We start from the raw sequence: 21652 nt of genomic DNA on the forward strand, positions 1-21652 counted from the left end.
TAATTTGTTGCATTCTGAATGGAAATTGTTGATAATATATAGGAAGGGGTTATTCTTAGATACAAGCAACTGCATTGGATAGGTGGACAGTTATATCAGCAAGCCACTGTTGACTTCAAGGGACCTTGTAAAATTTTGAAACAAAGATTTCACTATAGCTGAGAATTTAAAGATGCATTCTGCATAACACGCATGGATTGTCTGTGTTTTCTTCTATAACAGGTGCTCATTCATCCCTGTTGTTTGGCTGTTGATCTTGGCTGGGATTTAAATAAAGTAGTGTTCTCTTACTTCCCTGGATAAGCTGGGTGGTATTTCTTTCAGAGGGCCCACAGTCACTTTGTTGGCAAAAGTAGCATAGTTGCAGCTAGAATGAGCACTGAGTTGGAGTCATAGTACTTACTGTGTAATGATTGTGGAAACTTGAGACTGCATTTACCATAACTGCTTTTTGCACTCCTTACTATCAAAACCCTGCAAGATAGACTTCTGTCTCTCATGGGACCTATATCCACAGTACCTAATGCCATTTATCTTAGGCTGTCATGAGGCATTGTTAAAAACAAAACAAAAAAAGTCGAACTCAGGAATCAGCTTCCCAGCAACAAACATTTTCCTTGCTTCTCTGAGGAAACTGTTGGGTTTGGTTGACTGCAACCAAAGAGGATGAGTTGTATGGTGATTTGGGTATTCACCGCAAAGATTAATCTCCCAGTTAGATTAAATCTGATCTAACATTCATCCTATCTTCAGCAGTAACCCACAGAAAACCAATTAAATCCTATGAGGTTCAATCAAGTTACTAGAAAATTTCCAAGTGATGAAAATTTTTTCACACCATACAGATTGTCCCAAATTCATTCAATTTTTAAACTCGATTAAATCCCATTCCTGCCATCCACCAAAGAATGTGTTGTTTCTTGTTGTCTTGGCTGTAACAAAACATGCAAGCATTGGTTCAGCCTTTTCAGTACATGATCACAAAGACATCCATATCTTGAACTGTATACTTTTTAAAAATGAAGCTAGGGGTCTCTAAAACACCAGTATTCCAACACAATTTCAACAAAACTCCCAAGCTTGTGTTGCTAGAGCATATTTTTAGCAAGATTTCAAATGCCTATATAGGGACATAGAAATGACTGCCTGTATAGGGACTTAGGCACAGCACTTGCCAGTTATCCATTATTTCAGCTTAAATCAACTTTTTCAAACTTCACTCCTTTCCTTCCTTCAAACATGCTAAGAGCTTCCTAGCACTTGAATTTTTTTACATCTCCAGAGGACTCAGCCCATTTCAAAGTCTGTTGAAAGCCATGAAAGATATATCAGCAATTCCAGGGTGAAGCAGCCTTTATTGCTGGAGTGCCCCTTCTCTCCTCTATATCTTTTTTTTCCCCCAGGCAGGGTTTTTATGCAAGAAAATGTGATTGAGGAGGAAGTCCTGCCTAGTTGGCATCAACAGAAGTTTTGACATCATACATTGCTAAGATTTTGTGATTGTATAATTTTTATCAAGCATCTCCTCCCTTTTCCTATACCTTAGGTAGGGGTTAGGACCATGGAATGCAGATGTATATCACAGGGGCCATGAATGCAGATAGTCACAACTGGAACAAATGGATTGGAGGCCACACCTAGCAACCTTCTGGAAAGTCTTCATTCAGTTGCTAGAGGTAAAAGCTCGTTTGTTTCACAACACTGGAAGATGTTCAGTTCCTGTTTTTATTTACTTCCAGTGTCCACAAGCCTACAGAGATGGCTGCGGAAGCTGGGTAAAAGAATTAATGCATGGTTTTCCTCACAGAAAGCTAATTACATGACTCAAGGGTCAGAGGTAGTTTGAATGACCAAGACAGATTTGATTTCCATACTTTCTGTGGTCTCAGCCTCCTTGTCATCTTCCACTGTGTGTTGTTATTGGTTTTTGTTCTTGTTGTTCTTGTGTACCCTCAAGTAATTTGTGATTTAGGGTAACCCTAGGGCAAACATATCATGGCGTTTTCCTGGCAAGATTTGTTCAGAGGAGGTTTGCCATTGCTTTTCCCTTGAGACTGAGAGTGTGTGACTTGCCCAGCATCACCCAGTGGGTTTCAGGGCTAAGCTGGGAATTGAACCCTGGTCTCCTCTATGTATATATCAGTTGACCATTCTGGAGGTTGAACAAGAGTATTTGTCAATCTCTAGTTATGATGGCAGATATATTGGTGACACTTCTTCTTTTGTAAACAACATAGTGCCACCTGACTAGTCTTTTCCTGGTGGTGTGGGATGAAAGGTATAAATCCAAGAAGACTGGAGGTTCTTCCCTTCCTGAGATTTTTCAGTGATGGTTGTATGGTAGATGTGCATCCCACTTAATGAACTTCAGTAATATCAAATCTTGATTTCATCTTCATTACCCAGAATACTTGAAATATCAGCCATCTGCAACTTCAGTGTACAAATACCCATTCATTAAAGCACCAGCTGCCCAATCTTTCAAGTGTTGTGGGTCATGGTAAGAGTCAGTGCATCACATGTGCTCATAGGTTTTTAATTGCTGTTAAAGAAACTGGTTCTTTTTTTTTTTTTAACATAGCTGTTAAAATAACAGAAATCAAGATTTCTTTTTTTAAAGCCTAGATTCTAAAGGCCTACAAACCACACAGTCTACAATATAGACACTTTTTGTTTGTTGCAACAATCAGTGGGCTGTTGTATGGAATGGAGGAAGTTATTTTGCTTTCTTTTTGTACTAATCATCTGCATACAATGGCAGGAGAGAGGCAGAATATCAGGAGGGCCCCGAGGCAGTCAGATTTCACCTGATTCCCTCCATCTTTCTAAATATAAATGTGGGTGGGATGAGGAAGCATATTCCAACCAGTTTTGTGGGTGTAGCTCCACTTCTTAAAAAGCACTACCATGTATCTTTATGCAGTGGCAATTTCTCTCCCTTCTTTCTCTCTCTCTTTCCAGAGAGGTAAGGCTACCTGTTGTGGGAGATGTTTGCGCTTGACCACAGAGATACCAGATTATCCTCAGTTTTCATTCTTACTTGGGAGATCAGAGATCAACATGCAGCCACGTGGATGATCTGTGCCTTGCTTTGTGTTGGGAGAAAGAGTGGCTGACTATCACATCAACCAATGGTTAGCTCCACACTCACAGTAGCAAGTGGATTTCTTGATGGTCACAAGGAATATTGATGTGTCCCTTACTATAACTCTTGTTACAGTTATGTTGGGATGATAGTTTGACCAGATCATATGAGCATATAACCCATCCTATAAAACTCCTCCTTTGTATTAAAGAATCCTTTAATGTCTTATCCTGTTCTTCTTGCTTTGTTCCATTTTGGGATGTATCGTTCAACAATTCTGAAGTCAGAAATAGAATTATTTCTGTTTGAAAATCAAACCTAAGTATTAGAGTTGTTGGTAATGATAAGAGAGCAGTGCATGTTCTGAATTTTTAGGGTGTGTGTGTGTGTTTGGTGGGGACATTTTCTTCAAGTACTGCTGTATCTGGAAGGGCAAAACGTATGCATAGGTTTCTGCATGTAAGCTGCTATGCGTGATTCAGGAAAGGTGCCTGTTGACGTTCCAGTATATCAGTGCCTTACTGAGTGGCTTCACTGTGTGTGTGTGTCCACTTTAAGAGGGTTCATCTGCAATGCAGCTGTTAGCTGGAAAGTTCTGTAAATTAAGAAGGAGCAAGCTAGTCTTGCTCTTGCCTGCATTTGTGGCTGGGTCCTTATTGCTGCAGTAAGAGGCAGAATAACTGGCATGAAGAGGCTTGGAGGGAGGCATTGTTGGGAAAAGTGACTGGCACAGTGGCTCATTAGTCTGATTCCTATGTCTCCATTGGTTACTCTGACTGAAAAGCATATGAATAGCAATGGGCAACCATGTGAAAATGGGAAATCCTGATCTTCACATTGTCTTCTTGTTGTCATTTCTCTCAACCTCTCTTTCCCTCTATGTCTAATCAGGCATTTTATTTCTCAATGGATACTGTCGGAATTTCTGTATTGCCGATTTATATTTACTGTTGGGTTCATGAGAAGGTACTATAGTGGACCCTTGTGATACGCTGGGGTTTGTTTCCAAGATCCCTGTGGATAACAAAATCTGTGTGTGCTCAAGTCCCATTAAATATAATGACATAGCAAAAGGGTGTCCCTTATAAAAAATGGAAATCAAGGTTTGATATTTGAAATTTTTACTTTTTTTTGGTACATTTTCAAATTGTGGATGCTTGAATCTGTATAAAAATCCATGTATAGGAAGGGCCAACTGTACTTAAAAGTACTGGCTTCTTTAGCAGATAGGCTTTGTGACTTGTATCTCTTTCTTAGGTAGTAGCAAAGTTCTTCCGCTGTGGGGAGCAATGTTGAAGATATTATTCAGTAAGCCATAATGTGGTTAAATTGAAATTCTAGGAAACTAAAACTTTGCACAGAACCTCTACAAATTACCTCTCCTCTGTAAACAAGATGACATACACTTGTAGAGAGGCCTCTTGTGAATGGTAGGAGGAGCACAAAGATGAATATGTGTTCATTTCATCATTCCATGATGATCTTACACAGGGACAGGACTGTGGAATAGGGCTTGAATGTTAAAATAGATCAGGTGGCCCTCAAGATTTTGATGGATTTCAACTCCCCAGCTAGGGTAACCAGTGATGAAGAATGTGAGTAATTGCAATTCAGCAACATCTCTAGAGGGACACATACTTTTCACTTCTCACATAGACTAAGAAACCTAGAGTGCAGGCACATCTTCTAAGCTTACATTCTCTTGTAAGCAGGCATTGTGCAAAGCTGCCCAATGTGCTGTGACTGGGGATTCTATAGGAATAATATTGGGAATTGGGGGGGGGGGGAGTGGAAAAGCACACTGAATTGATGACTGGTTTTAATAATAGGGGCAAACAAAAAGAAACTTAGAGGCATGACAGAGATGCTCCCAGAAGTGGCCCTTAAACAGTGTGCTGTGGAAACCTTGCAATGTGAAGAAATGTGAAGACCTGGACAGAGAACTGGATTTTGTCCCATTTCCCCCCCCCCCCCCAAGAAGCATGTTTTTCCATTTTTTCAGTAGAAACATTGGACCCTTTTAGGAGCCTAAAGTAATGAAATATTTTTGCATTTGCATTTTAATAATAATAATAATTATAATTATTATTATTAAAAATTCAAATATTATTATTATTATTGTATCCCACCTCTCCCTGTATTGGATCGATTTTTTACTAGTCAGAATGCCAAGAATTGTATAATTTGAAGAGCTCTAGGTAAAACAGTTTACTGAATTTGAAACTAATAATTCCTGTTTATACTGTAGACCAGGGGTCGGCAACCTCCGGCCTGCGGGCTGGATCCGGCCCCCGGAGACCTTCCTTGTGGCCCCCAGGGGCGGTTGCCGCCGCCGCGCGAAAAAATGACAGCGCCCAGAGCGGCAAAAAGCAGCGCTGAGCACTGCCATTTTTTCGCCCAAAATGGCGCCGAAGTCTCGCGCAACCTTCTTTGAGGCCCGATGCGGCCGTCGGAGCCCTGTTCCAGGGCGCCAGCGACGGCATCGGGCCTCCAGGAGGCCCGATGCCGTCGCCGGAGCCCTCGAATAGGGCTCCGACGGCCGCATCGAGCCTCCTAGAGGCCGAAGTCTCGCGAGACTTCGCCTCTGGGCGCCGCCATTTTGGGCGAAAAAATGACAGCGCCCAGAGCGGCAAAAAGGTTGCCTACCCCTGCTGTAGACTTATATAAGACTCATATCCAAGTTACATTTCTGCACTTGGCAGGTGTTGCCATCTTTGAGTGGAGTATACTGGGAGCAGTCATGCTGAGGACAATGAACTGTTAGACAGTTTAGTATTTTCATTTTACAGTTGAACTTTATATCCAAATGCGTTGCTGGCTTAGTCCTCAGGATTTTGTGCATGCATGAGACTGTATGCTTCTGTCTAAAGAATACACCATATTTGCTTGTTACAAAATTTGTGGTTTCTTTTTTTCCTTGCTTCTTTGATGGCAAAACACTGAACTCCCTGTAGTCAGAGTGAATCCGCTTGCAGCACTCTTTAATATAGGGTATACATTCACAATTTTGCTTGTCCAGGTTTTTGTATTTTAAAATTTCAGATGTCATCAGAAAGATGACAAATAGTACATTTTTATGCTAACTATGCTATGAATGAAGCATGTCATGTTTCTAAAGCAATAATGCAGATTTGATGTAGATATGATAAGAAGTACTGAACATATTTTGATTCTTCCCATATTGCAGTTTTGTTCCTGAAGAAAACCGAGGAAAAGAAATCCCTTCCCCAACCCATGGTTTCAAAATTTCCAGAAATGTTCCATCTGTATGCATGATGAGGTACTTGGTAGAGGATCCCACCCACCACTTGCACCATTAATGTAGTGACTGTCTGTTGTGTATCATTTTCCATTAGCTAGAACATGGACAGATGAAGCACAGGGCTCATGTTCCCCATTCATGAAAAGATATTCTGACTCTTATGTGCCATTACTGATTGGAGAAAAGACTGAGGGTACCTTTCCCTGCTAGTCTTCAGGGAGCGTGGCAGGTATAATGAACTATTCTATGTATAGTTTTCATACTTTTAAAAATGCTAGGCAGACTTGGTTGGGCTTTTTTTTGCTCCCCCCCCCCCCCCCCCCCAGTGTGCGTGTTTGTATGTGTAAAGTGGACTGCTGAGGAACCAGGCCCTGGCAATACAGAAAGATGTGTAAACTGGCCTAAGCCATGTATAAACCACATGCCCTTTTGCTGTAAGAGGCTATTTTTAGGTTTTGCTTCCTGGGATATGCTGTTCACAGCCGCCTATCATGATGGAAATGTCACTGAGGCATAGGAACGGACTCCTAAACCTTCTGTTAATATTCCTTCCTTCCAAAATGTCCATGAGTGCAGTGGCTTCACTGGAGAAGCTGGTGTTCTGCCATCAGTCCAAAGGCATATCATAATATGGCTTAAGGTACTTCACAATTCACTAGAATGTAGAAGTGAGGAATAAACTTTACCCACATTAATTAATTAGAGGTGAAAGGTGAAGTGTACACTTGTAAACTTGCATTCTTTGTAGAAGCCTACTATTTTGTCCAGTGTATCACTCTGTCACTTGTAGCCTGTTCTTTCCCAGAAACCCAAATAAGTTATGGACCCTGTTGTTCTGGATCACTTTGAGTCTGTTAATACCGAGGATGTGGACAAGATCCTTCGAAGTGTTAGGAAGACGACTTGCTCTCTTGATCCCTGTCCTTCATGGCTGACAGCTCAAGGGGGAACGGTTGTAACAAATTTGTTGCACCACATTATCAATTCATCCTTCAGGGATGGGCAGTTTCCATCTACTTTGAAGACGGCCATTGTAAAACCTTTGTTAAAAAAGCCCTCCCTTGACCCCCTAATTCGGAACAATTATCGGCCTGTCTCGCTGCTGCCATTTTTAGGGAAGGTGATCAAGAGGGCAGTTGCCTTTCAGCTTCAAGGGATCTTGGATGAGACGGATTATCTGGACCCATTTCAAACTGGCTTTCGGGCAGGCTATGGAGTTGAGACTGCCATGGTCACCTTAGTTGATGATCTCCGTCTGGGCATGGACAGGGGGAGCGTGTCCCTGTTAGTGCTCTTGGACATCTCAGCGGCCTTCGATACCATCGACCATGGTATCCTTCTGGGACGCCTGAGGGAGTTAGGTATCGGGGGCTCTGCTTTGCAGTGGTTCCGTTCCTACCTCTCGGGCAGATCCCAGATGGTGGAGCTGGGGGACTGTCGCTCCGATAGGACGGCCCTAACATCTGGGGTCCCTCAGGGAGCGATTTTGTCCCCTATGCTATTTAACATTTACATGAAGCCGCTGGGAGAGATCATCCGGAGACACGGGGCGCGGTGTTATCAGTACGCTGATGACACCCAAATAGTCTTCTCTGTGTCTCCGACTGATGCAGTAACTAAGGATGGCATCTCTCCTCTAAATGCCTGCTTGGAGTCGGTAATGGGCTGGATGAGGGAAAACAGACTCAGCCTGAATCCAGAGAAAACGGAAGTACTGGTGATAGGCTCTCCTGGCCCGGGTAAGGAAATTTTTCCACCTGTCCTAAATGGGGTCACGCTCCCTGTGAAGGACTCTGTTCGCAGTCTGGGGGTGCTGCTGGACTCGTCGCTTCACCTTACTGCTCAGGTGGATGCGACGGTCAGGAGCACCTGTTATCAGCTCCTGGGCCGGGGGGACCTTGAAACCGTGGTACATGCTCTGGTAACCTCTCGATTGGATTTCTGTAATGCGCTTTACATGGGGCAACCCTTGTACCAAACCCAGAAGCTTCAGTTAGTGCAGAATATGGCTGCTAGGCTGGTTACTGGATGTTCCAGGGCCAGCCATATAACACCTGTCCTGAAAGATCTCTATTGGCTGCCTATTTGCTTCCGGGCCAAATACAAGGTGTTGGTTATTACCTATAAAGTCCTAAATGGCTTGGGCCCAGGGTACCTGGAGGACCGCCTCTCCCTATATAATCCGCCCCGCACACTCAGATCGGGTGAGAGACATCTATTAAGAGTTCCAGATGCTCGCTATGTATCAACTCGGAGGGCTTTTTCTATTTCAGCCCCACAGCTTTGGAACTCCCTCCCCAATGAGCTCCGTACTTCCTCCTCCCTTGATACTTTTAAGAAGGATCTAAAAACCTTCTTATTCCACCAGGCTTTTCCCCGTGAGCCTCGTCTGTCATTCTTTTCCCCTTGGCAGTGTTATGTTGTATTCCATTCTACACAGCCATTTGTATGGGGAGCTGTTTGCTTATTGTTGTTATTGTTAATTGTTGTTATTTGCTGGGGGTACTGGGGTTTGTGATGTTTTTAACTGTTTTTATTTATTTATTTAGGTATTTATATCCCGCCCTTCAGCCCTAATGGCTCTCAGGGCGGCTTACAATTATTTTTAATCAAACAGTTCTCTGCCCTCAGGCTTACAATCTAAATGTTTTTATCTCTTGCTGTGCACCGCTGTGATCCTTGGAATAGTGGTATATAAATAAAAATTTTATTATTATTTTATTATAGCCTTTGGGAGAGGAGAATGCTGTGCTAGCTCAAATAAGAATTATCCCTTTGTCTTCTTGAAAATCCCAACTGTGTACATTTTCTGGTTTGCTAGGAATTTTACTGTAGTTTAGATGTTTCATTTCAAGATTTCCAATACTTGAAGGATAGAAATCTACTGAGGTCTGTGGTAGAGCTCACATTTTGTGATGTGTGGTGCAGCTGGCACCCTTCATTTATTTGTCCCTCTTCTGAGCTGGCGGGAAAGAGAAAAGTGATAGTAAGGTTGTTCGTAAGTGTTCTCCAAGTCTTTAGAAACTGTCTCGTACCAAGCATTCCTTTGCATCTCGGTGTTTTAATTTTTAGGCACTAAATAGAGTTGTTTTGCAACTGTCTAATGAGGACAAGGCCCTTTGGAAAAAAACAGCCCCCCCCCCCCCCACACCCTACCATTCTGAAAGGTTTTTGAAATAATGTCATGTTTCAGAGGTACACATTAATAATTTCATCTGTCCTAATTTGCGTGTTTTTAGACTATGAAGAAGTCAAAATTTCTCTCAAAGCATTTTTAGTGCTCAGGATTTCAAATAAATGGAAAGATGATAGTGATGATTTTTGCTAATATTATGAACCAAGGGGGAAAACAAAACAGTCCAGACAGATGGCTTACCAGGTGTCACCTAGACTTCTAGATTAGTTGTTACTAACTCGGGGTAGGCTCTACAGACTTTGCTGGACTTCAGATATCCCTGTCCTTGAACAGTGGCCATGCCAGCAAGCTCTTCTGGTAGTTGAAATTCAACATTTGTGGTCCCGTCCACTAGTTGAAAACTTTTTGTTATTGTTAACTGCTGTTAAGTCAACTTTGACTTATGGCGGCTATATGAATGAGAGACCTCCAAGTCACTCTGTTAGCAGCAATCCTGCTCAGGTCTTGCAGACTCATAGCTGTGGCTTCCTATCTATCTGGAATGCAGTCTTCCTCTTTACTTACTGACTTCTACCTTTTGCCTTTTCTGTCCTCTCATGATATGTCCAAAGCATGGCAGTATGGCTTCTAGTGAGAATTCAGACTTTATTTCCTCTAATACTAATTTATCTTTTTGTAAGTTGATGGTATCTGTAGAACTCTTCTCTCCAGCATCACATTTCAAATGAGTTGATTTTCTTCCCATCAGCTTTTCTCACTGTCTGACGTTCATAACCACAGGTGTAAATTGGAAATACAGTGGCATGGACAATCCTAACTGTGTTATTCACTAACAGATATATCTGTACACTTGAAGATCGTGTCTGTAGTTCGTTCATAGCTGCCCTTCCAAATCTAATTCATCTTCTGATTTCTTGACTGCAGTCTTCATTGTGCATAATAACTGAGCCAAGGTATGGATGATTTCAATGTTTTCATCATCTGCTTTAAAATCATATAAATAAACTATAGTCATTATTTTGTTTTGTTTTTTAATAATCAACTGTAAACCTGTCTTTGCATTTTCTTACTTGATTTTCTTCAGTAATCATTCTGAGTCTTTGCTATTTTATGCTAGGGGTATGGTGTTATCTGCATAACTTAAATTGTTCATATTCCTTCCTCCAAGTCTAATCCTGCTTTACATATGATATATTCAGCATACAAGTTAAACAGATAGCATGATAAAATGCAACCTTGCCTGACACCCTTGTCAACTGGAAACTCTTCCATTTCTTTGTATTTTGTTTCAATAGTAGCTTTTTGTCTTCAGTTCAGGCTATGCATCAGGACAATCAGATATTTCTTTAAGAGCTGTCCATAGTTTTTCACAATCTACACAATCAAAGGCTCTACTATAATCTATAAAACACAGACTGATTTTCTTCTGAAGTTCTGTGGTGTGCTCCATTATCCAGTGTATGTTTGCAATATGATCCCTAGTGCCTCTTACATTTCTGGACCCAGCTTGGATATCTGGCATTTTTTGCTTTATGTATAATAAATGTTTATGTAGTGGAATTTTGAGCATTATTTTGCTTACATGAGAAATCAATACAGTGGTATTTCCTTTCTTGTGGATTGGAATTTATATTGGGCATTTCTAATATGTGAGTCATTATTTTGTTTTCTATATTGGTTGACACATTTTAGTTAGAATTAGAATAGATTCTGCCTCTGTAGACTGAAGCAGATTGGTATGCCATATATTCCTGGTGATTAATTTCTCCCAATTGCACTGAGTGCAGTTTCTACTTCTCTTGGTAAAAATGTAGGTTTATATTCAATAGTTCTTCCCTGAATGAATTTGTCGTCCTTTCATATCCTTTATAAAGTAATTCTTTTTTTCTTGTTTCTATTGTCTTTTTATTTGAACTTGATCATGTAATGTGTTTCCCTACTAGTTGTATAGCATCTCCACGCTTGATTTAAATCTTTGTGATTTCTCATATCTCATGGAAGAAGTTTCTTGTTCTTCTTTTGTTGTTGTTGTCACCTTCTATTTCTCTGCATTGATTTCATTTATTATTATAGTAGTTTCTGAACAGTTTTTAATGCTCTTCTTTAGCTTTACTTTAATTTTTGATATTAGCAGTTCATGATGTGTGCCACAATCTGCTCCTGATATTTTGCAGAGAGAATGGCTCTTCTCCATCTTCTGCTTCCAGTTATGTAGTCTGTTCTGTACTGATCATCAGGTGATGTCCATGTATAAAGTAACCCCTTGGGTTGCTTGAAGTATGTATTGATGTTGAACAAACTGTTGGCCTCACAAAATTCAGTCACTCTCCTGCTTCATTTCTTGATCCTAGGCCAAATTTTCCTACAGTGTTTGATTCTGCTCTGTTTCCTATTTTTGCATTCCAATAGCGTATGATTGATAAGTCCTATTTTGGTGTGTGATCAATCTCCTTCTGGACTCAAGTGTAGAGTCTCTCAATTTCCTCTTCTGCTGCTTCTGTAGTTGGAGCTTAAACTTATTTTACAATTGTATTGATTTTTTTTCTGAAGTCCTATTGATATTATTTGTTGAGTCTTTACATTATATATTTTGTCTGGTTTTATTACATCTCTCCTCACTATTAATGCTACCACATTTGTTCTTAGATTTTAATTTCTTGAGTAAAAACACTGTAATTATCTCATTCAAATTTGTCCCATTCCTGTCCACTTTAGCTTACTCACTCCAAGTATTCCAGCGTTTATACACTCTGTTTTTTATTTTACTATGTCCAGCTTCTCCCGATTCATACTTGTCACATTCCATGTTCCTATAATATTAGTTGTGTAGCTTGGGACTTTCCTTTCATCTCTGAGCACATCCATCCTTTGGGCTTGAGTGCAGTTGTGTCATTAGCTACAATGCTCCTCATAGCTGTCTTAGACTTTACACCAGTAGTTTGTTAATGCCTTCTGACCTGGGATTCTCATTTTCTGACACTATCTTCTGTTTTATTTTTGATTGTCTCATCATAGAGGTTTCATGGTAAAAGACATTCAAAAGGGGATGACCAGGCCTCCTTCTGTACAATACTAACAAGTACAGTGGACCCTTGTTATATGCTGGGGTTTGGTTCCAAGATCCCCCGTGTATAACAAAATCCGTGTATGCTCAAGTCCCATTATATATAATGACATAGCAAAATGGTGTCCCTTATAAAAAATGGGAAATCAAGGTAAATTTACACTTTTTTGGAACATTTTCAAACCGTGTATGCTTAAATCTGTGTATAAAAAATCCGTGTATAAGAAGGGCCGACTGTATTAGCTATGGTGCCACTGCTGTTGTATCTGAGAGAGCCTCTTGCTGGTGTTACTCTCCACTACTGCTGCTGTCCAGTAGCTATTTGACACATTTACTCTGGCTCTTCAGCAAAAACCCGTTTGACATGGAAGTCCCTACTAGCAGCAGTTCTGCCATCAGCATAGCCTCTTGCCTCACAGGAGCACACAATCCCACCACACCACTGTGTAAAAATAGTGCCAGGGTAGGAGTTGAAACAAGTGCTGATCTTGATTCCTTCAAAGGCTCACAGACATGCCTGTTTGAACTGTGTTCAGTACTTTTCTTTAATTGTATAAACACCGATGACTTACTGACATCTCTTACAGTATTTCAAGAATAATTCTCAACCTCTTGAGAAATTCTTTTGTATTTAAAGTATGTCCATTTAATTTAAGGTAATCCCAAAGTTTCTCCAGGGAACTCTGCTGCAAGAAAGATTTAAATTATAGTTGCTCCAATTGTTCTTGCTGCTGTTTGGATTGTACTCTGGCATCTCTCTCTCTCTCTCTTTCTCTCTCTCTCTCTCTCTCTCTCTCTCTGAAGGATGGATGTGGAACTACCTGTACCTTCTGTTGAGTGATACTGGACAGATTTAGACACTGTGATAAGCCAGGATTCTGAAGATTTAGGAAGAAGGCATCACACTGGTACATGCTGCCCAACTGCTTCCACTGCAGACGGGAGCAGCAGAACAAACTCTGGCCTAATTAGTGAAAATTTGTCAGCATAACATGTGCTTAGGTGACTTCTTATATTCTAAAAATAAAACACACTGGCTGTGTTCAGATGCCATGATAAACTAAGCCTCTTAGTATTTAAAAAGAAAAAGAAAAAAAGAAATCTGATTTATTGATGATTGGTGCCCAGTAGCTTCTAGTACAAAGGGAGCAATTAAACAAACCAAAGGGTTTGTCTTAGGAAGAGACAAGCCAGAGTGGTGGATTTGGATGTCATAATAAACAAGCTATGGTTAGGAATTGTGTAGTGGGACAGATGGGACAGTGTGCATCAGTATGCTGCTTTGTTCCCCATAAGCCAAATTTATGAAGACATTACGGTTATGATGTGGTCAGAATGCAGCCCACATGTTTTATTTTTAGAATATGTTAAATCTAAGACTGGTGTAATAACCTGTACCTTTAACATCTCAGTATCCTTGTGACTAGCCCTTCAATTCTGATACTGGAGACAGTCTACTCTTTTTTGATGTAGTACTCTTTGGCCAAGATGCATATGATGCTGTACATCAAAGCTGGGCGGCTGTTGGCTTTCCAAATAATTTTGAATGGCATTTCACATAATTTCTTTCAATTGGCCATATTGGCTGGGGATTGTGAGAACTGATAAGTGGAAATCCTTCTACCTTTGCTTTATGATCCTTTCTTCTCTGTGATGATTACTCATTGGGCTGGAATATGTGCATTTGAATACCTTCCAAGGTTGGCTCCTCCACTGTAGTTCCAAGGTATTGGCAAAAGCAGGGAGCACCAACCAGCAGCCTATGGGCAAGATCCATTTCACAGGCATACTTCTTGTGTCTTGGTGGCATTACCAGTTTTAATCTAATCATGGTTAAAATTTTGTTCCCAGATTAATGTATGAGGGAAACTCATGAGCTTATATTTATAACTTTGTGAATAGAATAGAATAGAATAGAAAGTACATGTATTTCTATTATACATGTACTGGGAAAATAATGGTCACTTTGCTGCTCTGTTCCTTATGGAGCTGTACAAGATCTCAGTTTCTTTCAGTTGCTAAGGTGCTGACTCCCCATATATACCCGACTATAATTTGAGAAATTTATGCCCCAAAATGGACTCCAAAATCATGGGTCGACTTATATACAGGGCAATAAGTTAATACTGATTATAAAGTTCCTAAAAGAAGTGCCCACCCTTCCTTCATAGCCAGGGATCTTTAAACAGCTTCCATTTTGAGTTTCTGCATGCTCTCCCCTGTGTGTGTGTGTGTGTGTGTGTGTGTGTGTCTTATTACTCAGCCTTTCTTCATAGCCAGAGCTAACAAACAGTTGGTGAGGCAAGGGAGAAAGAGAGTGTGTGTGCCGAAACTTGTACCCCGTTTTGCGCGCCATGAGCTTTGGAGATGCTGGTGTGAAAGGAAGAGAGAGGGGGGGTCGTACCCCATTTTGCAAGCTATGAGCCTTGGGAATCCTGGTGGTAAAGTGGGGGAGAGAGAGTGTGTGTCTCTGTGTGCTGAGGTTCCCCCCCCCCCGGCCCCATTTTTCCATGCCAAGACTATGACCCTTGGGAGAGGTCCAGAGAGGGAGAAAGAGGGAGGAAAGTGGTGCTTCTCTGAAGATGCCAACCACAGATGTTGGTGAAACATCAGGAATAAACTCTTCTAGAACATGGCAACATAGCCTGAAACACCCACAAAAAACTCACAGGGGTAGTTTGTCACCTTTATTATACAGCCTGACTGTAGGTTGGAGTGGTTCACTGGGACCCTCTATGTTAAAGTTGGGAGAACAGAGATACCTGCAAATATCTGCCTCTAGAAACTCCTCCTTCTATTTGGGACTGTTATTTAGGAATATGGCATTTAGGCTACCCTTTCTTGTACACAGATTCTTCTTGCTCCCTTTCCCCACCCTATCTTCTAGTTACAGAAACCCTTAATTTGTTTGACTGAATGGGTCCATTTCTGTACAAAGCAGGCTCTAGAAATTCTCCTTCAGCTTGTCTTATCAGTAATCTTGTACTGCAGAAATAGTTGGCTAGAAGAAGGATTTTGTAACTTCCTGCCCCTTCATTTATGGCTGTTCAAAATAAATTGGCTTTTAATTTATGGCTTTTCAAAGTAAACTGTGATCTGTTAACTGGAGAAAAAAATGGGCACATAGGTGGATCTTTTCCATTCTAGAAATCTGGTTGTCATCATGGGAGAGATTCTTTTTCAAGTGTGCAGTGCCTTGTATGGAAATCCTGAGCTTTCAATAAAGTAAGAGTACATTTGTATGTTAATGGTGGAGGGAAAGACTGTGAATAAAAGACTTCTCCTTGGCTAGAAGCATTTAGATAGTGGTTCTAATAGTGGAGGAACATCAGTGTCCCTGTTTTCACAGATACTTATTCTTTCCTCTTATACTATTTGTTCTCCTACATTCTGGTCTTCTCCAATCCGTATTATCATATCATATATACTTTTTCTGTCACATTCTGTTCTTCCTCAGTCCATATTAAAAAAGCCAAAGATTTCCAGTTCTGCATAACTCTTCTTTTCCCACATATTTTTCTGTTAATTGCTTATTTTTTTAAATAATAATTACACTACTTAAAGAGTCTGAACTGTAACCTGAAAAACCTATACTGTTTACCCCTAAGCAGGAACTGGAATCAAAGCATCCTCAGCAGTCCCTTGGCATCCACCTGAGTGCTAGTATAAATGCTGATGCACAATGCAGTATACTTGCTCTGCACCTGTGCCTTTTGGATCACTGCTACAAAAAGAGGCATTGACACAGGGGTCAAGGAAACATTTTAACTGGATGTTAGTGACCTATGTAGGTATTTAAATTGTATTCTGTAGTATCTACAGTCATTTTTTTCTTCCAACAGATACAAGAACTGACATATTCTAATGGTTTTTAAATACAACTGATACCAATTTTTTAAAAATATATTTTATTAGCATTTAAAAACATAATTTCATAATTACATTAACTCATACAGTCAAATAACAATCCGTTCATATCCTTTAAACAACAAAAAGGGGGGGGGGGAACCACAATAGGTATACAAGTATGTCAATTGAATAGCAATTATTTTTTGAGGCAGTCTTTATAAAGGATTTCCAGATTTTTTACAACCATGTTAAGTAATTAAATTAGCATCTTTGATAGGCAACTCATTTCTTTGAAGCTGCATGCAGCATTTCTGCACTCGTCAACCTTTCTGGGTACCTGGTTACAAGCAAGTCATGCTACATCCATGCCTGCAGTGTTGTTGTTTTTTTAATTATAACAGTGGAATGTATTATTGATTATTATTAAATATATATAATATAAAGATCAGGTAGAATAGTTGAGTATGCCTGGCTAACTGCCATGAACCAAAAGCTTTTGAGAACCTCACAAGACCACAACATACATGTTACTTGTTGCTCATACTGTATATTCAAGACTGAAGCAACAAATATTTGCAACAAGGTAGGATCATGTTAGTTCTTCTGTTCAGCTGCTCTGGCTGGGATAGTGAGGAGCAGTAACCTTGCTGTTGTGTGGATGGTGCTGTATTGTGGCAAAGATCAGTCCAATACCTCTGCTTTAGAGAAACCTGAGTGATGCAAGAATTAAGATGTCTGGACACTGGTGCCAGAGTCCTGTGGTATCTTGTAGAACGTAATAGTGATGTAGACTTCTCCATATGAGGACTATGTCGCTGATGTATTCATTTTAACAATTAACTTTACCTCATAAAAAGACAAGTGTCTTGTATGCCAAAACTACAGATCTGTAGTGGTGATTAGGTGGCAAACATATTCATAGTGTGTTGTATTATTTTGTTTATCTTATCTCCAAAGACATGCCCTTACATGTTGAATGTTTTATCCATGGCTCGTTTCTGAAAGGGCATGTTTAATAAACCAATGTGTTCTTAAGCCAAGTAGCTCTTCCACTTAATAGGATAGCTAGTAGAGAATGCAAAAGCTGTGGTGTGGTGTAATTCAGTGACAAGGTAAGATTTTAAAAAGTTAGCACTATATCTTGTGCATAAATCACCAATACAGTTTGTGTCATCTGATTTGGAATCCTCATCTTTTCTGTAGTGATATAGGCTGAGAGCTCTTACACAAGTTCTGAGGGGAGAAAGACATAGCCCTGAGTGTAGATGATGAACAGTACAATTCTATTTAATGAACTACTAGACAAAAGAAATTTTAAAAAGAGAAACATACCAATAGATCATGTCAAAAGTATTTGGCAGGATCAAGGATCATGACAGCTGCTGTTTATGTTACATTCCAAGCAAAGTGAATTGTTATAAATCAAGACGGTTAAAATCACCTCACCAAGAGAAAACTGCACATGATCCATCCTAGTGCCTCATAGAGGGGTCCCATGTGTACTGGGCCTGGAGTGGGGCCGGCACTGGGATTCTGCTGCTGGCCCTCCAAACAGTTGTTTGGAGGGCTTGGGCAAATCTCGTGATGCTGGCTGGCTGGTCATCACAAGGCTTGGGGAGAGATCTTGCTCGAAAATTCACCGTGGCAAAATCGCACGAGACAGGAAGTCTTGCAAGTCTTAGGTTGGGACTTGCAGGCCTTAAATACATGGTTCCCACCAGTTGGAGCCACTTGTTGATGCAATGCAACCCATCCACTCTACCCTTGTTTCGTGCTTATGTTCTAACCATATCGCCAGGCTATGTTTACCTTACGGTTGACTTATGATATTTATGATTGAATTATGAAGACATGACCCCTGTATAAGCATTAAAGTTGTGGTCATCTTTTACCCATCACACAGTGTCTGGCCCCTGATATGTCCTGGCTCAGTCTTTATCTCTGACCCCTGTTTGTTACACTAATCGGAGGAGGTAATAGGCAAATGCTTTCTGTGATGGGTGGTCTCTCTGTCACCTGCTTTTGTCTTAAAATAAAATTAGGATGGCTGGTTGAAACTACAACCTTAGGCATACTTTTAAAATTAATTCCCCCTTAATACTCAGTTTGTGTAACAGCAAGATGAACAGGTTAAATGCTGCCTTTGTGGGCATGCGGCCAAGAAAGGGAACCAGCAGAGTGAAGGACCAGTTTTCTTGGTGTTTGGTGCTCAGGCTATCTGTCTTGTTGGCTCAGTTCACTGATAATCAAATTTAGCAAAGAAAAAAGTTATAATTTAAAACAGCACACCACGGGGATGAAGCCATGACTGCTTGCCTGGTGCAGGTTGTTGATTCAACTAATGCCATGATTTGGGTCCTTTCTGGGAATTCCTGTGAACTGTAGCACTCTGGATCGGTACCCCATTAGCAAGGCATGGGAGCAGACTGAAACTCTCAGTCTTATCCAGCACATGTAGCTTTATTTAAAGAAGCAGAATGAAAAGTGAGAGTGAATAGATAGGTGAGTGAATAGGTTGCACAGAATAATTTTTATATAAGAATTTTAAAAATCAATTGGGGAGAAATTGTTAGGGAGGGAATTGATTTCTACCCTGCATCCTAGCAATATTGACATTCTGTGCGAGAAAATGAATATGATCTGCCATCTGTTTCTGGATAATGCAGCCTACTGGATCTTGGCAAACTAAAATGAATAAAATATTTACAGTCTGGAAAACAAAGCAGTAGCTTTAAAATTGCTTTTTAAATTTTAAATAGTGAATTGCTCTGTAAGTTGTACAGTTAAAGCAATCCTAGATGTGGTGTTGCAATCACAAGACATTTTGCCTATAGCAAGGGTTGAGAAAAGGAGAATGTTGTTTCAAGCAGGCTCTATAACATTCTGGACCCAAATGATGGGATGACAGAGTGACTTTAACATTTTACGTTAAGTCAAAAGCAGCTTACACAGAGACTATCTTGCTTAATTATGATTGCTCTGATTTCTGCTGTTTCAGGGGAAACCAATAAATAGGCCTACTTGTGACTCATTTGTATCATAGAGATTATTATTATTATTATTATTTATATTCTGCTTAATCTCGAGGAATCCAAGCGGATTACAACAGTAAAACAAAATACAGTTAATAGAAAAATACGTTAAAAATGCCAAGATCCCCATCCCTCCCCCAATCATAAAAACATAATTAATGCTAAAAAGAGATTAAACCAAGAAAAGACATTAAATGAAATAAGAATTTCTAGCAGGGACTGGGTAAAATAAAGATAAAGATGGAGATCCTATGAAAAAAATGTATCTGCCAAATAATGAGATTTTTAAAATTCCATAAATTGTGATCTGTTTAGAAATGATATTTAAGGGCTTATTCAGATCATTAACAAGCAAAGAAACACTTTTATTGCACAATTATGTGAACATGTAATTGCCTTGTCCTCTTATGAGACTCCATTTATTCATGATATATGCATGCTAATCTAAACTCAGATATATCATCATGTGAAATACTATTTTATATCACTTTAAAGAGTTTCTATTCTTTTTCATATAACGGTAGTCTCTAGGTCTGGGGCTCCCAACCTTTTTGGACTGATAGGCATATTTGAAATTTTTGGTATGTTGGTGATCCTTTCATAAGATGTCTGCCTAGGTGTATGTGGCCAAGCACAGAATACTAGTTTTCCAGAAACTGGAAAATGTTGAAGGTTTAAAAAAGTAACTTGGTTAAGAACTTAGACTCAAGAAGATGTGGTGTTTGAACTCCAAAATACAAAACCACCGTTTTCTACCTCAGCACCCATTTCATAGAAAGCAAACTGATGATATTCAGAGGAACACAAATGCGAAAAAGACATGCATTTACCCACTCTAAAACAGACATACCGAGAAGATGAGCATATTTTTGCAAAATGGTCCCCATTGTCATATTTTAACAAAAAGATACACACACACACCCCCTTCTAAGCTAGGAATGTTTTTGATTTATTGGCAAAGTAAAAGTATAATCCTGTCAGAGAGCTTAGAATGCACCAAGCATTTGAGAACAAATCTTCAGTATAGCTTAATAAGGCTTCCTGTGACTTTAGATTATTATCTATGCAGGAATAAGCTTTTAGTAATAGACGTAACACATAATCTCTAATAATGATCAGAGATGGCCAAGCTCTACTCCCATCTTCAAAGAAGTAAAAAAATAAGATGAATGTAATTCTACACCAAAGTGTACATGCATATTAGAAGGCTTGAAAATTCATACCGTGTATGAAAATATGTTAGATATGCACTTTTTTAAGGTAGTTTCCCCAATAGCCCTTTAAATACAATGTTATCTTTAAAATGTGCAGTTTGGCAAGCAGTTTCTCCCAATGTGTATGCAATTTTGTGCGATTTTGTTTTTAAAACGAGAGAATGTGAAAACTGATGGGATACTTGTTTTCTGCTTTATTCTTAAGTTCAAGAGGTCCTAACTGAGTTCGTTCATATTTAAACACGAACCAATGTCTTCCCACCATCTCTCACTGAGGCTATCTTGGAGGAGGAAGGGAGCATGGATAAGTACGGAGCTTGATAGGAATAATTCTAATGTATGGTTTAGTGCTGTAGTCCAAATTAAGTTTTAGTTATTGCTTCCAGCTCTTTTTCCCATCCATAAAGCAAGGGTGGGTTGGAGAGACACAACCTCTAGGTAAGAATAAAGTAGTGCTACATTAAGTTGGCTCTCTTCTCCCCGTTTCGGTTTTTTAAAAAGCCTCTACCACCTTTCTATGGCTGCGTCAGCACAGCAGAAATAATCCGGTTAGACATCACTTTTACTGCCATGGCTCCATGCTATAGAATTCTGGGAATTGTAGCAGAGCTCTGGTGCCACAACAAACTACAATTCCAAGAATTCCATAGCATGGTGCCAGACTGAATTACTTCTGCTATGTGGATGTAGCCATCATGGTTTTCACCATTAACGTCTGATACAGAAACTTGCTGTAATTGGTTGTTTGCAGTCTGAAAGCTGTAATGTAGATTTCTAAGCCTTAGGCACACTTTATGCCTAAATACAAAGCATGTGAAATGTGGTGGTGAGGAAGAGTTCTATGGATATAGCGGATTGCTAAAAAGACCAACAACGAAAAAAAAGTGGAGGGGGGCTAGAGCAGCAAATCAGGCCTGAACTCTCCCTAGAAGCCAGGATGACTAAACTGAGACTGTCATACTTTGACCTTGTCATGAGAAGGCATGACTCCCTAGGAAAGACAACATTGC

At 40.0% G+C, this 21652-nt stretch overlaps 1 protein-coding gene across 25 annotated transcripts in view; it reads left to right on the plus strand.

Annotated features, from left to right (window-relative positions):
* Positions 1-21652, plus strand: part of CAMK2G (calcium/calmodulin dependent protein kinase II gamma) — a 181362-nt gene that overhangs the window by 36392 nt on the left and 123318 nt on the right. The window lies entirely within an intron of this gene.

Source organism: Sceloporus occidentalis, unplaced genomic scaffold (assembly GCF_023333645.1).
Source record: "Sceloporus occidentalis isolate IW3139 unplaced genomic scaffold, rSceOcc1.0.p SCAF_2, whole genome shotgun sequence".
Taxonomy (NCBI): Eukaryota; Metazoa; Chordata; class Lepidosauria; order Squamata; family Phrynosomatidae; genus Sceloporus; species Sceloporus occidentalis.